The sequence below is a fragment of the Apodemus sylvaticus genome, chromosome 3, assembly GCF_947179515.1.
Source record: "Apodemus sylvaticus chromosome 3, mApoSyl1.1, whole genome shotgun sequence".
NCBI lineage: Eukaryota > Metazoa > Chordata > Mammalia > Rodentia > Muridae > Apodemus > Apodemus sylvaticus.
In genome coordinates, this window is record NC_067474.1 from 520,531 (window position 1) to 532,131 (window position 11,601).

Sequence of the window (11,601 nt, forward strand, 5' to 3'; positions counted from 1 at the left end):
AGAGTAAAGACAAATGCATATTTATTGGAAACACTTAAGCTTTACGAGAAGAAATAACACATAGTAAAAATTAGTTTGTATATCCTAAACAACACTTTATAACTCGAAAGGATTTGGTGTGGCGTGTATGTCTAAACTTGTAGCCTCAAAAGAGAACCCACAGGAGAATTTTGTTTCATCAAAATTTGTCAGAAAACCACGTTTTAAGGAAATCCCGCATCATGCGAAATTATCTTGTTTTTCCTAAACAACACGTTGTAACTCGAAAAGCTTTGGTGTTGCGTGAATGTCTAAGCGTGTAGCCTCCAAAGAGAACGCACAGGAGAGTTTTCTCTCGAAAGAATATGTAAGAATACCACGTTATAAGGAAATACAGTGTTGCAGAGTAGAGGCAAATATATACATATTGGAAACACTTAAACTTTACGAGAAGAAATAATTCATCGTTAAAAAATTAGCTTGTATCTGCGAAACAACAAGTTGTAACTCATAAAAGATTTGGTGTGGCATGTACGTCTAAACGTGTGGCCTCAAAAGAGACCGCACAGGAGAGTTTTCTCCCGAAAGAATATGTAGGAATACTACGTTATAAGGAAATACAGTGTTGCAGAGTAAAGACAAATACATACTTATTGGAAACACTTAAGCTTTACGAGAAGAAAAAACACATAGTACAATATTAGCTTGTATATCCTAAACAACACGTTATAACTCGAAAGGATTTGGTGTGGCGTGTATATCTAAACGTGAAGCCTCAAAAGAGAACCCACAGGAGAATTTTCTTTCATCAAAATTTGTCAGAAAACCACGTTTTAAGGAAATCCCGCATCATGCGAAATTATCTTGTTTTTCCTAAACAACACGTTGTAACTCGAAAAGCTTTGGTGTTGCGTGAATGTCTAAGTGTGTAGCCTCCAAAGAGAACGCACAGGAGAGTTTTCTCTCGAAAGAATATGTAAGAATACCACGTTATATGGAAATACAGTGTTGCAGAGTAGAGGCAAATACATATGTATTGGAAACACTTAAACTTTACGAGAAGAAATAATTCATCGTAAAAAAATTAGCTTGATTCTCCTAAACAACAAGTTGTAACTCAAAAAGATTTGGTGTGGCGGGTACGTCTAAACGTTTAGCCTTAAAAGAGAACCTACAGGAGAATTTTCTTTCGTCAAAATTTGTCAGAAAACCACGTTTTAAGGAAATCCCGCTTCGTGAGAAATTATCTTGTTTTTCCTAAACAACACGTTGTAACTCCAAAAGCTTTGCTGTTGCGTGTATGTCTCAGCGGGTAGCCTCAAATGAGAACGCACAGGAGAGTTTTCTCTCGAAAGAATATGTAAGAATACCACGTTATAAGGAAATACAGTGTTGCAGAGTAAAGACAAATACTTACTTATTGGAAAAACTTTATGAGAAGAAATAACGCATGGTACAAAATTAGCTTGTATCTCCTAAACAACACGTTGAAACTTAAAAAGATTTGGTGTGGCCTGTACGTCTAAACGTGTAGTCTCAAAAGAGAACCAATAGGAGAAATTTCTTTTGTCAAAATTTGTCAGAAAACCACGTATTAAGGAAATCCCTCATCGTGCGAAATTATCTTGTTTTTCCTAAACAACACGTTGTAACGCGAAAAGCTTTGGTGTTGCGTGTATGTCTAAGCGTGTAGCCTCAAAAGAGGACGCACAGGAGAGTTTTCTCTCGAAAGAATATGTAAGAATACCACGTTATAAGGAAATACAGTGTTGCTGACTAAAGGCAAACACGTACGTATTGGAAACACTTTACGAGAAGAAATAACGCATCTTACAAAATTAGCTTGTATCTCCTAAACAACACATTGTAAATCGAAAAGATTTGGTGGGGCGTGTATGTCTAAACGTGTAGCCTCAAAATAGAACCCACAGGAGAATTTTTGTTCGTTAAAATTTGTCAGAAATCCATATTTTAAGGAAATCACTCATTGTGCGAAATTATCTTGTTTTTCCTAAACAACACGTTGTAACTCGAAAAGCTTTGATGTTGCGTGTATGTCTAAGCGTGTAGCCTCAAAAGAGAACGCACAGGAGAGTTTTCTCTCGAAAGAACATGTAAGAATACCAGATTATAAGGAAATACAGTTTTGCAGATTAAAGACAAATACGTAGGTATTTGAAACACTCTATGAGAAGAAATAACGCATCGCAAAAAATTAGTTTGTATCTCCTAAACGACACGTTGTAACTCGAAAAGATTTGGTGTGGCATGTACGTCTAAACGTGTAGCCTCAAAAGAGAACCCCCAGGAGAATTTTCTTTCCTCAAAATTTGTCAGAAAACCACTTATTAAGGAAATCCCGCATCGTGCGAAACTATCTTGTTTTTCCTAAACAACACATTGTAACTCGAAAATCTTTGGTGTTGCGTGTATGTCTAAGCATGTAGCCTCAAAAAAGAACACACAGGAGAGATTTCTCTCGAACGAGTATGTAAGAATACCACGTTATAAGGAAATACATTGTGGCAAATTAAAGATAAATACGTTCGTTTTGGAAACACTTAAACTTTACAAGAAGATATAAAGCATCGTAAAAAATTAGCTTGTATCTCCTAAACAACACGTTTTAACTCGAAAACATTTGGTGTGGCGTGTACGTCTAAACGTTTAGCCTCAAATGAAAACCCACAGGAGAATTTTCTTTCGTCAAAATTAGTCAGAAAACCACGTTTTAAGGAATTCCCGCATCGTGCGAAATTATCTTGTTTTTCCTAAACAACACGTTGTAACTCGAAAAGCTTTGCTGTTGCGTGTATGTCTCAGCGTGTAGCCTCAAATGAGAACGCACAGGAGCGTTTTCTCTCGAAAGAATATGTAAGAATACCACGTTATAAGTAAATACAGTGTTGCAGAGTAAAGACAAATACTTACTTATTGGAAAAACTTTATGAGAAGAAATAACGCATGGTACAAAATTAGCTTGTATCTCCTAAACAACACGTTGTAACTCGAAAAGATTTGGTTTGGCGTGTACGTCTAAACATGTAGCCTCAAAGGAGAACCCACAGGAGAATTTTCTTTCGTCAAAATTTGTCAGAAAACCACGTTTTAAGGAAATCCCGCATTGTGCGCAATTATCTTGTTTTTCATAAACAAAACATTGTAACTCGAAAAGCTTTGGTGTTGGGTGTATGTGTAAGCGTGTAGCCTCAAAAGAGAATGCACAGGAGAGTTTTCTCTCGAAAGAATATGTAAGAATACCACGTTATAAGGAAATATATTGCTGCAGAGTAAAGACAAATACATACGTATTGGAAATATATTATGAGAAGAAATAACGCATGGTACAAAATTTGCTTGTATCTCCTAAACAACACGTGGTAACTCAAAAAGATTTGGTGTGGCGTGTACGTCTAAATGTGTAGCCTCAAAAGAGAACCCACAGGAGAATTTTCTTACGTCAAAATTTGTCAGAAAACCACATTTCAAGTAAATCCCTCATTGTGCGAAATTATCTTGTTTTTCCTAATCAACACGTTGTAACTCGAAAAGCTTTGGTGTTGCTTGTATGTCTAAGCGTGTAGCCTCCAAGGAGAACGCACAGTATAGTTTTCTCTCGAAAGAATATGTAAGAATACCACGTTATAAGGAAATACAGTGTTGCAGAGTATAGACAAATATGTACTTATAGGAAAAACTTTACGAGAAGAAATAACGCATCATGCAAAATTAACTTGTATCTTCTAAACAACACGTTGTAACTCGAAAAGATTTGGTGTGGCGTGTACGACTAAATGTGTAGCCTCAAAGGAGAACCCACAGGAGAGTTTTCTTTCATCAAAATTTGTCAGGAAACCACGTTTTAAGGAAATCCTGCATCGTGCGAAATTATCTTGTTTTTCCTAAACAACATGTTGTAACTCGAAAAGCTTTGGTGTTGCGTATATGTCTAAGCGTGTAGCCTCAATTGAGAACGCACAGGAGAGTTTTCTCTCGAAAGAATATGTAAGAATACCTCGTTATAAGGAAATACAGTGTTGCAGAGTAAAGACAAATACTTACTTATTGGAAAAACTTTATGAGAAGAAATAACGCATGGTACAAAATTAGCTTGTATCTCCTAAACAACACGTTGTAACTCGAAAAGATTTGGTGTGGCGTGTACGTCTAAACATGTAGGCTCAAAAGAGAACCCACAGGAGAATTTTCTTTCGTCAAAATTTGTCAGAAAACCACGTTTTAAGGAAATCCCGCATTGTGCGCAATTATCTTGTTTTTCATAAACAAAACATTGTAACTCGGGAAGCTTTGGTGTTGGGTGTATGTGTAAGCGTGTAGCCTCAAAAGAGAATGCACAGGAGAGTTTTCTCTCGAAAGAATATGTAAGAATACCACGTTATAAGGAAATATATTGCTGCAGAGTAAAGACAAATACATACGTATTGGAAATATATTATGAGAAGAAATAACGCATGGTACAAAATTTGCTTGTATCTCCTAAACAACACATGGTAACTCAAAAAGATTTGGTGTGGCGTGTACGTCTAAATGTGTAGCCTCAAAAGAGAACCCACAGGAGAATTTTCTTACGTCAAAATTTGTCAGAAAACCACATTTTAAGTAAATCCCTCATTGTGCGAAATTATCTTGTTTTTCCTAATCAACACGTTGTAACTCGAAAAGCTTTGGTGTTGCTTGTATGTCTAATCGTGTAGCCTCCAAAGAGAACGCACAGTATAGTTTTCTCTCGAAAGAATATGTAAGAATACCACGTTATAAGGAAATACAGTGTTGCAGAGTATAGACAAATATGTACTTATAGGAAACACTTTACGAGAAGAAATAACGCATCATGCAAAATTAGCTTGTATCTTCTAAACAACACGTTGTAACTCGAAAAGATTTGGTGTGGCGTGTACGACTAAACGTGTAGCCTCAAAGGAGAACCCACAGGAGAGTTTTCTTTCGTCAAAATTTGTCAGGATACCACGTTTTAAGGAAATCCTGCATCGTGCGAAATTATCTTGTTTTTCCTAAACAACATGTTGTAACTCGAAAAGCTTTGGTGTTGCGTATATGTCTAAGCGTGTAGCCTCAAAAGAGAATGCACAGGAGAGTTTTCTCCCGAAAGAATATGTAGGAATACCTCGTTATAAGGAAATACAGTGTTGCGGAGTAAAGACAAATACATACTTATTGGAAACACTTAAACTTTACGAGAAGAAAAAAAACATAGTACAAAATTAGCTTGTATATCCTAAACAACACTTTATAACTCGAAAGGATTTGGTGTGGCGTGTACGTCTAAACGTGTAGCCTCAAAAGAGAACCCACAGGAGAATTTTCTTTTGTCAAAATTTGTCAGAAAACCACGTTTTAAGGAAATCCCGCATCATGCGAAATTATCTTGTTTTTCCTAAACAGCACGTAGTAACTCGAAAAGTTTGGTGTTGCGTGAATGTCTAAGCGTGTAGCCTCCAAAGAGAACGCACAGGAGAGTTTTCTCTCGAAAGAATATGTAAGAATACCACATTATAAGGAAATACAGTGTTGCAGAAGAAAGGCAGATACATACATATTGGAAACACTTAAACATTACGAGAAGAAATAACGCATCGTAAAAAAATTAGCTTGTATCTCCTGAACAACAAGTTGTAACTCAAAAAGATTTGGTGTGGCGTGTACGTCTAAACGTGTAGCCTCAAAAGAGAACTCACAGGAGAAAATTCTTTCATCAAAATTTGTCAGAAAACCACGTTTTAAGGAAATCCCGCATCGTGAGAAATTACCTTGTTCTTCCTAAACAACACGTTGTAACTCGAAACTCTTTGCTGTTGCTTGTATGTCTAAGCCTGTAGCCTCAAATGAGAATGCACAGGAGAGTTTTCTCTCGAAAAAATATGTAAGAATACTATGTTATAAGGAAATACAGTGTTGCTGAGTAAAGACAAATACTTACTTATTGGAAAAACTTTACGAGAAGAAATAACGCATCGTACAAAATTAGCTTGTATCTCCTAACCAACACGTTGTAACTTAAAAAGATTTGGTGTGGCCTGTACGTCTTAACGTGTAGTCTCAAAAGAGAACCCATAGGAGAATTTTCTTTGGTCAAAATTTGTCAGAAAACCACGTATTAAGGAAATCCCTCATCGTTCGAAATTATCTTGTTTTTCCTAAAGAACACGTTGTAACGCGAAAAGCTTTGGTGTTGCGTGTATGTCTAAGCGTGTAGCCTCAAAAGAGGACTCACAGGAGAGTTTTCTCTCGAAAGAAGATATAAGAATACCACGTTATAAGGAAATACAGTGTTGCAGACTAAAGGCAAATACGTACGTATTGGAAACACTTTAGAGAAGAAATAACGCATCGTACAAAATTAGCTTCTATCTCCTAAACAACACGTTGTAACTCGAAAAGATTGGGTGTGGCATGTACGTCTAAACATGTAGCCTCAAAAAAGAATCCACAGGAGAATTGTTTTTCGTTAAAATTTGTCAGAAAACCATGTTTTAAGGAAATCACTCATCGTGCGAAATTATCTTTTTTTTTCCTAAACAACATGTTGTAACTCGAAAAGCTTTGATGTTGCTTGTATGTCTAAGCGTGTAGCCTCAAAAGAGAACGCAAAGGAGAGTTTTCTCTCGAAGGAACATGTAAGAATACAACATTATAAGGAAATACAGTTTTGCAGAGTAAAGACAAATACGTATGTATTTGAAACACTTTATGAGAAGAAATAACGCATCGTAAAAAATTAGTTTGTATCTCCTAAACAACACGTTAACTTGAAAAGATTTGGTGTGGCGTGTACGTCTAAACGTGTAGCCTCAAAAGAGAACACACAGGAGAATTTTCTTTCGTCAAAATTTGTCAGAAAACCACTTATTAAGGAAATCCCACATCGTGCGAAACTATCTTGTTTTTCCTAAACAACACATTGTAACTCGAAAATCTTTGATGTTGCGTGTATGTCTAAGCATGTAGCCTCAAAAGAGAACGGAAAGGAGAGATTTCTCTCGAACGAGTATGTAAAAATACCACGTTATAAGGAAATACATTGTGGCAAATTAAAGATACATACGTACCTTTTGGAAACACTTAAACTTTACGAGAAGATATAAAGTATCGTAAAAAATTAGCTTGTATCTCCTAAACAACACGTTGTAACTCGAAAAGATTTGGTGTTGCGTGTATGTCTAAGCGTGTAGCCTAAAAGAGAACGCACAGTAGAGTATTCTCTCGAAAGAATATGTAAGAATACCACGTTATAAGGAAATACAGTGTTGCAGAGTAAAGACAGATACATACGTATTGGAAACACTTTACGAGAAGGAATAATACATCGTACAAAATTAGCTTGTATTTCCTAAACAACACGTTGTAACTCGAAGAGATTTGGTGTGGCATGTACGTTGAAACGTGTAGACTCAAAAGAGAACCCACAGGAGAATTTTCTTTCGTCAAAATTTGTCAGAAAACCACGTTTTAAGGAAATCCCGCATCGTGAGAAATTATCTTGTTCTTCCTAAACAACACGTTTTAACTCGAAAAGCTTTGGTTTTGCGTGTCGTTCTAAACATGTGGCCTCAAAGAGAACGCACAGGAGAGTTTTCTCTCGAAAGAATATATAAGAATACCACGTTATAAGGAAATACAATGTTGCAGAGTAAAGACAAATACATACGTATTGGAAACACTTTACGAGAAGAAATAACGCATCGTACAATATTAGCTTGTATCTCCTAAACAACACGTTGTAACTCGAAAAAATTTGGTGTGGTGTGTACTTCTAAACGTTTAGCCTCAAAAGAGAACCCACAGGAGAATTTTCTTTGGTCAAAATTTGTCAGAAAACCACGTATTAAGGAAATCTCACTTCGTGCGAAATTATCTTGTTTTTCCTAAACAACACGTTGTGACTCGAAAAGCGTTGGTGCTGTGTGCATGTCTAAGCGTGTAGCCTCAAAAGAGAACGCACAGGAGAGTTTTCTCTAGAAAGAATATGTAAGAATACCACGTTATAAGGAAATACAGTGTTGCAGAGTAAAGACAGATACATACATATTGGAATCACTTTACAAGAAGAAGTAATGCATTGTACAAAATTAGCTTGTATTTCCTAAAAAGCACGTTGTAACTCGAAAAGATTTGCTGTGGCGTGTACGTCTAAACGTGTAGCCTCTAAAGAGAATACACAGGAGAATTTTCTTTGGTCAAAATTTGTCAGAAAACCACATTTTAAGGAAATCCCGCATCGTGCGAAATTATCTTGTTTTTCCTAATCAACAAGTTGTAACTCGAAAAGCTTTGGTGTAGCGTGTATGTCTAAGCGTGTAGCCTCAAAAGTGAACGCACAGGAGAGTTTTCTCTCGAAAGAATATGTAAGAATACCAAGTTATAAGGAAAGACAGTGTTGCAGAATAAAGACAAATACATATGTATTGGAAACAGTTTACAAGACGAAATATCGCATCGTATAAAATTAGCTTGTTTCTCCTAAACAACACGTCGTAACTCGAAAAGATTTGGTGTGGCGTGTACGTCTAAACGTGTAGCCTTATAATAGAGCCCACAAGAGAATTTTCTTTGGGCAAAATTTGTCAGAAAACCACGTTTTAAGGAAATCCCACATCTTGAGAAATTATCTTGTTTTTCCTAAACAACACGTTGTAACTCGAAAAGCTTTGGTATTGGGTGTATGTCTAAGAATGTAGCCTCAAAAGAGAACGCACAGGAGAGTTTTCTCTCGAAAGAATATGTAAGAATACCACGTTATATGGAAAAACAGTGTTGCAGAGTAAAGACAAATATGTACGTATTGGAAACACATTACGAGAAGAAATAACGCAAAGTAAAAAATTAGTTTGTATCTCCTGAACAACACGTTGTAACTCGAAAGGATTTGGTGTAGTGTTTACATCTAAAGGTGGAGCCTCAAAAGAGAACCCACAGGAGAATTTTCTCTCGAAAGAATATGTAAGAATACCACGTTATAAGGAAATACAGTGTGGCAGAGTAAAGACAAATACGTACATAATGGAAGCACTTTATGAGAGAAATAACGCATCTTGCAAAATTAGCTTGTATGTCCTAAACAACACGTTGTAACTCGAAAAGATTTGGTGTGGCGTGTACGTCTAAAAGTGTAGCCTCAAAAGAGAACCCACAGGAGAGTTTTCTTTCCTCAAAATTTGTCAGAAAACCACGTTTTAAGTAAATCCCGCATCCTGTGAAATTATATTGTTTTTCCTTATCAACACGTGGAAACTAGAAAAGCTTTGGTGTTGCGTGTATGCCTAAGCGTGTAGCCTCAAAAGGGAATGCACAGGAGAGTTTTCTCTCGAAGGAATATGTAAGAATACCACGTTACAAGGAAATATATTGCTGCAGAGTAAAGACAAATACGTACATATTGGAAACACATTATGAGAAGAAATAACGCATGGTAAAAATTAGCTTGTATCTCCGAAACAACACGTGGTAACTCAAAATGATTTGGTGTGGCATGTACATCTAAACGTGTAGCCTCAAAAGAGAACCCACAGGAGAATTTTCTTACGTCAAAATTTGTCAGAAAACTACGTTTTAAAGAAATCCCGCATCGTGCGAAATTATCTTGTTTTTCCAAATCAACACGTTCTAACTCGAAAAGCTTTGGTGTTGCGTGTATGTCTAAGCGTGTAGCCTCCAAACAGAACGCACAGGATAGTTTTCTCTCGAAAGAATATGTAAGAATACCACGTTATAAGGAAATACAGTGTTGCAGAGTTTAGACAAATACGTACTTATTGGAAACACTTTAGGAGAAGAAATAACGCATCATGCAAAATTAGCTTGTATCTCCTAAACAACACGTTGTAACTCGACAAGATTTGGTGTGGCGTGTATGTCTAAACGTGTAGCCTCAAAAGAGAACCCACAGGAGAGTGTTCTTTCGTCAAAATTTGTTAGAAAACCACATTTTAAGGAAATACCGCATCGTGCGAAATTATCTTGTTTTTCCTAAACAACATGTTGTAACTCGAAAAGCTTTGGTGTTGCGTGTATGTCTAAGCGTGTAGCCTCAAAAGAGAACGTACAGGAGAGTTTTCTTCCGAAAGAATATGTAGGAATACCACGTTATAAGGAAATACAGTGTTGCAGAGTAAAGACAAATGCATACTTATTGGAAACACTTAAGCTTTACGAGAAGAAATAACACATAGTAAAAATTAGTTTGTATATCCTAAACAACACGTTATAACTCGAAAGGATTTGGTGTGGCGTGTACGTCTAAACGTGTAGCCTCAAAAGAGAACCCACAGGAGAATTTTGTTTCATCAAAATTTGTCAGAAAACCACGTTTTAAGGAAATCCCGCATCATGCGAAATTATCTTGTTTTTCCTAAACAACACGTTGTAACTCGAAAAGCTTTGGTGTTGCGTGAATGTCTAAGCGTGTAGCCTCCAAAGAGAATGCACAGGAGAGTTTTCTCTCGAAAGAATATGTAAGAATACCACGTTATAAGGAAATACAGTGTTGCAGAGTAGAGGCAAATATATACATATTGGAAACACTTAAACTTTACGAGAAGAAATAATTCATCGTTAAAAAATTAGCTTGTATCTGCGAAACAACAAGTTGTAACTCATAAAAGATTTGGTGTGGCATGTACGTCTAAACGTGTAGCCTCAAAAGAGACCGCACAGGAGAGTTTTCTCCCGAAAGAATATGTAGGAATACTACGTTATAAGGAAATACAGTGTTGCAGAGTAAAGACAAATACATACTTATTGGAAACACTTAAGCTTTACGAGAAGAAAAAACACATAGTACAATATTAGCTTGTATATCCTAAACAACACGTTATAACTCGAAAGGATTTGGTGTGGCGTGTACATCTAAACGTGAAGCCTCAAAAGAGAATCCAAAGGAGAATTTTCTTTCGTCAAAATTTGTCAGAAAACCACGTTTTAAGGAAATCCCGCATCATGCGAAATTATCTTGTTTTTCCTAAACAACACGTTTTAACTCGAAAAGCTTTGGTGTTGCGTGAATGTCTAAGTGTGTAGCCTCCAAAGAGAACGCACAGGAGAGTTTTCTCTCGAAAGAATATGTAAAAATACCACGTTATATGGAAATACAGTGTTGCAGAGTAGAGGCAAATACATATGTATTGGAAACACTTAAACTTTACGAGAAGAAATAATTCATCGTAAAAAAATTAGCTTGATTCTCCTAAACAACAAGTTGTAACTCAAAAAGATTTGGTGTGGCGGGTACGTCTAAACGTTTAGCCTTAAAAGAGAACCCACAGGAGAATTTTCTTTCGTCAAAATTTGTCAGAAAACCACGTTTTAAGGAAATCCCGCTTCGTGAGAAAATATCTTGTTTTTCCTAAACAACACGTTGTAACTCGAAAAGCTTTGCTGTTGCGTGTATGTCTCAGCGGGTAGCCTCAAATGAGAACGCACAGGAGAGTTTTCTCTCGAAAGAATATGTAAGAATACCACGTTATAAGGAAATACAGTGTTGCAGAGTAAAGACAAATACTTACTTATTGGAAAAACTTTATGAGAAGAAATAACGCATGGTACAAAATTAGCTTGTATCTCGTAAACAACACGTTGAAACTTAAA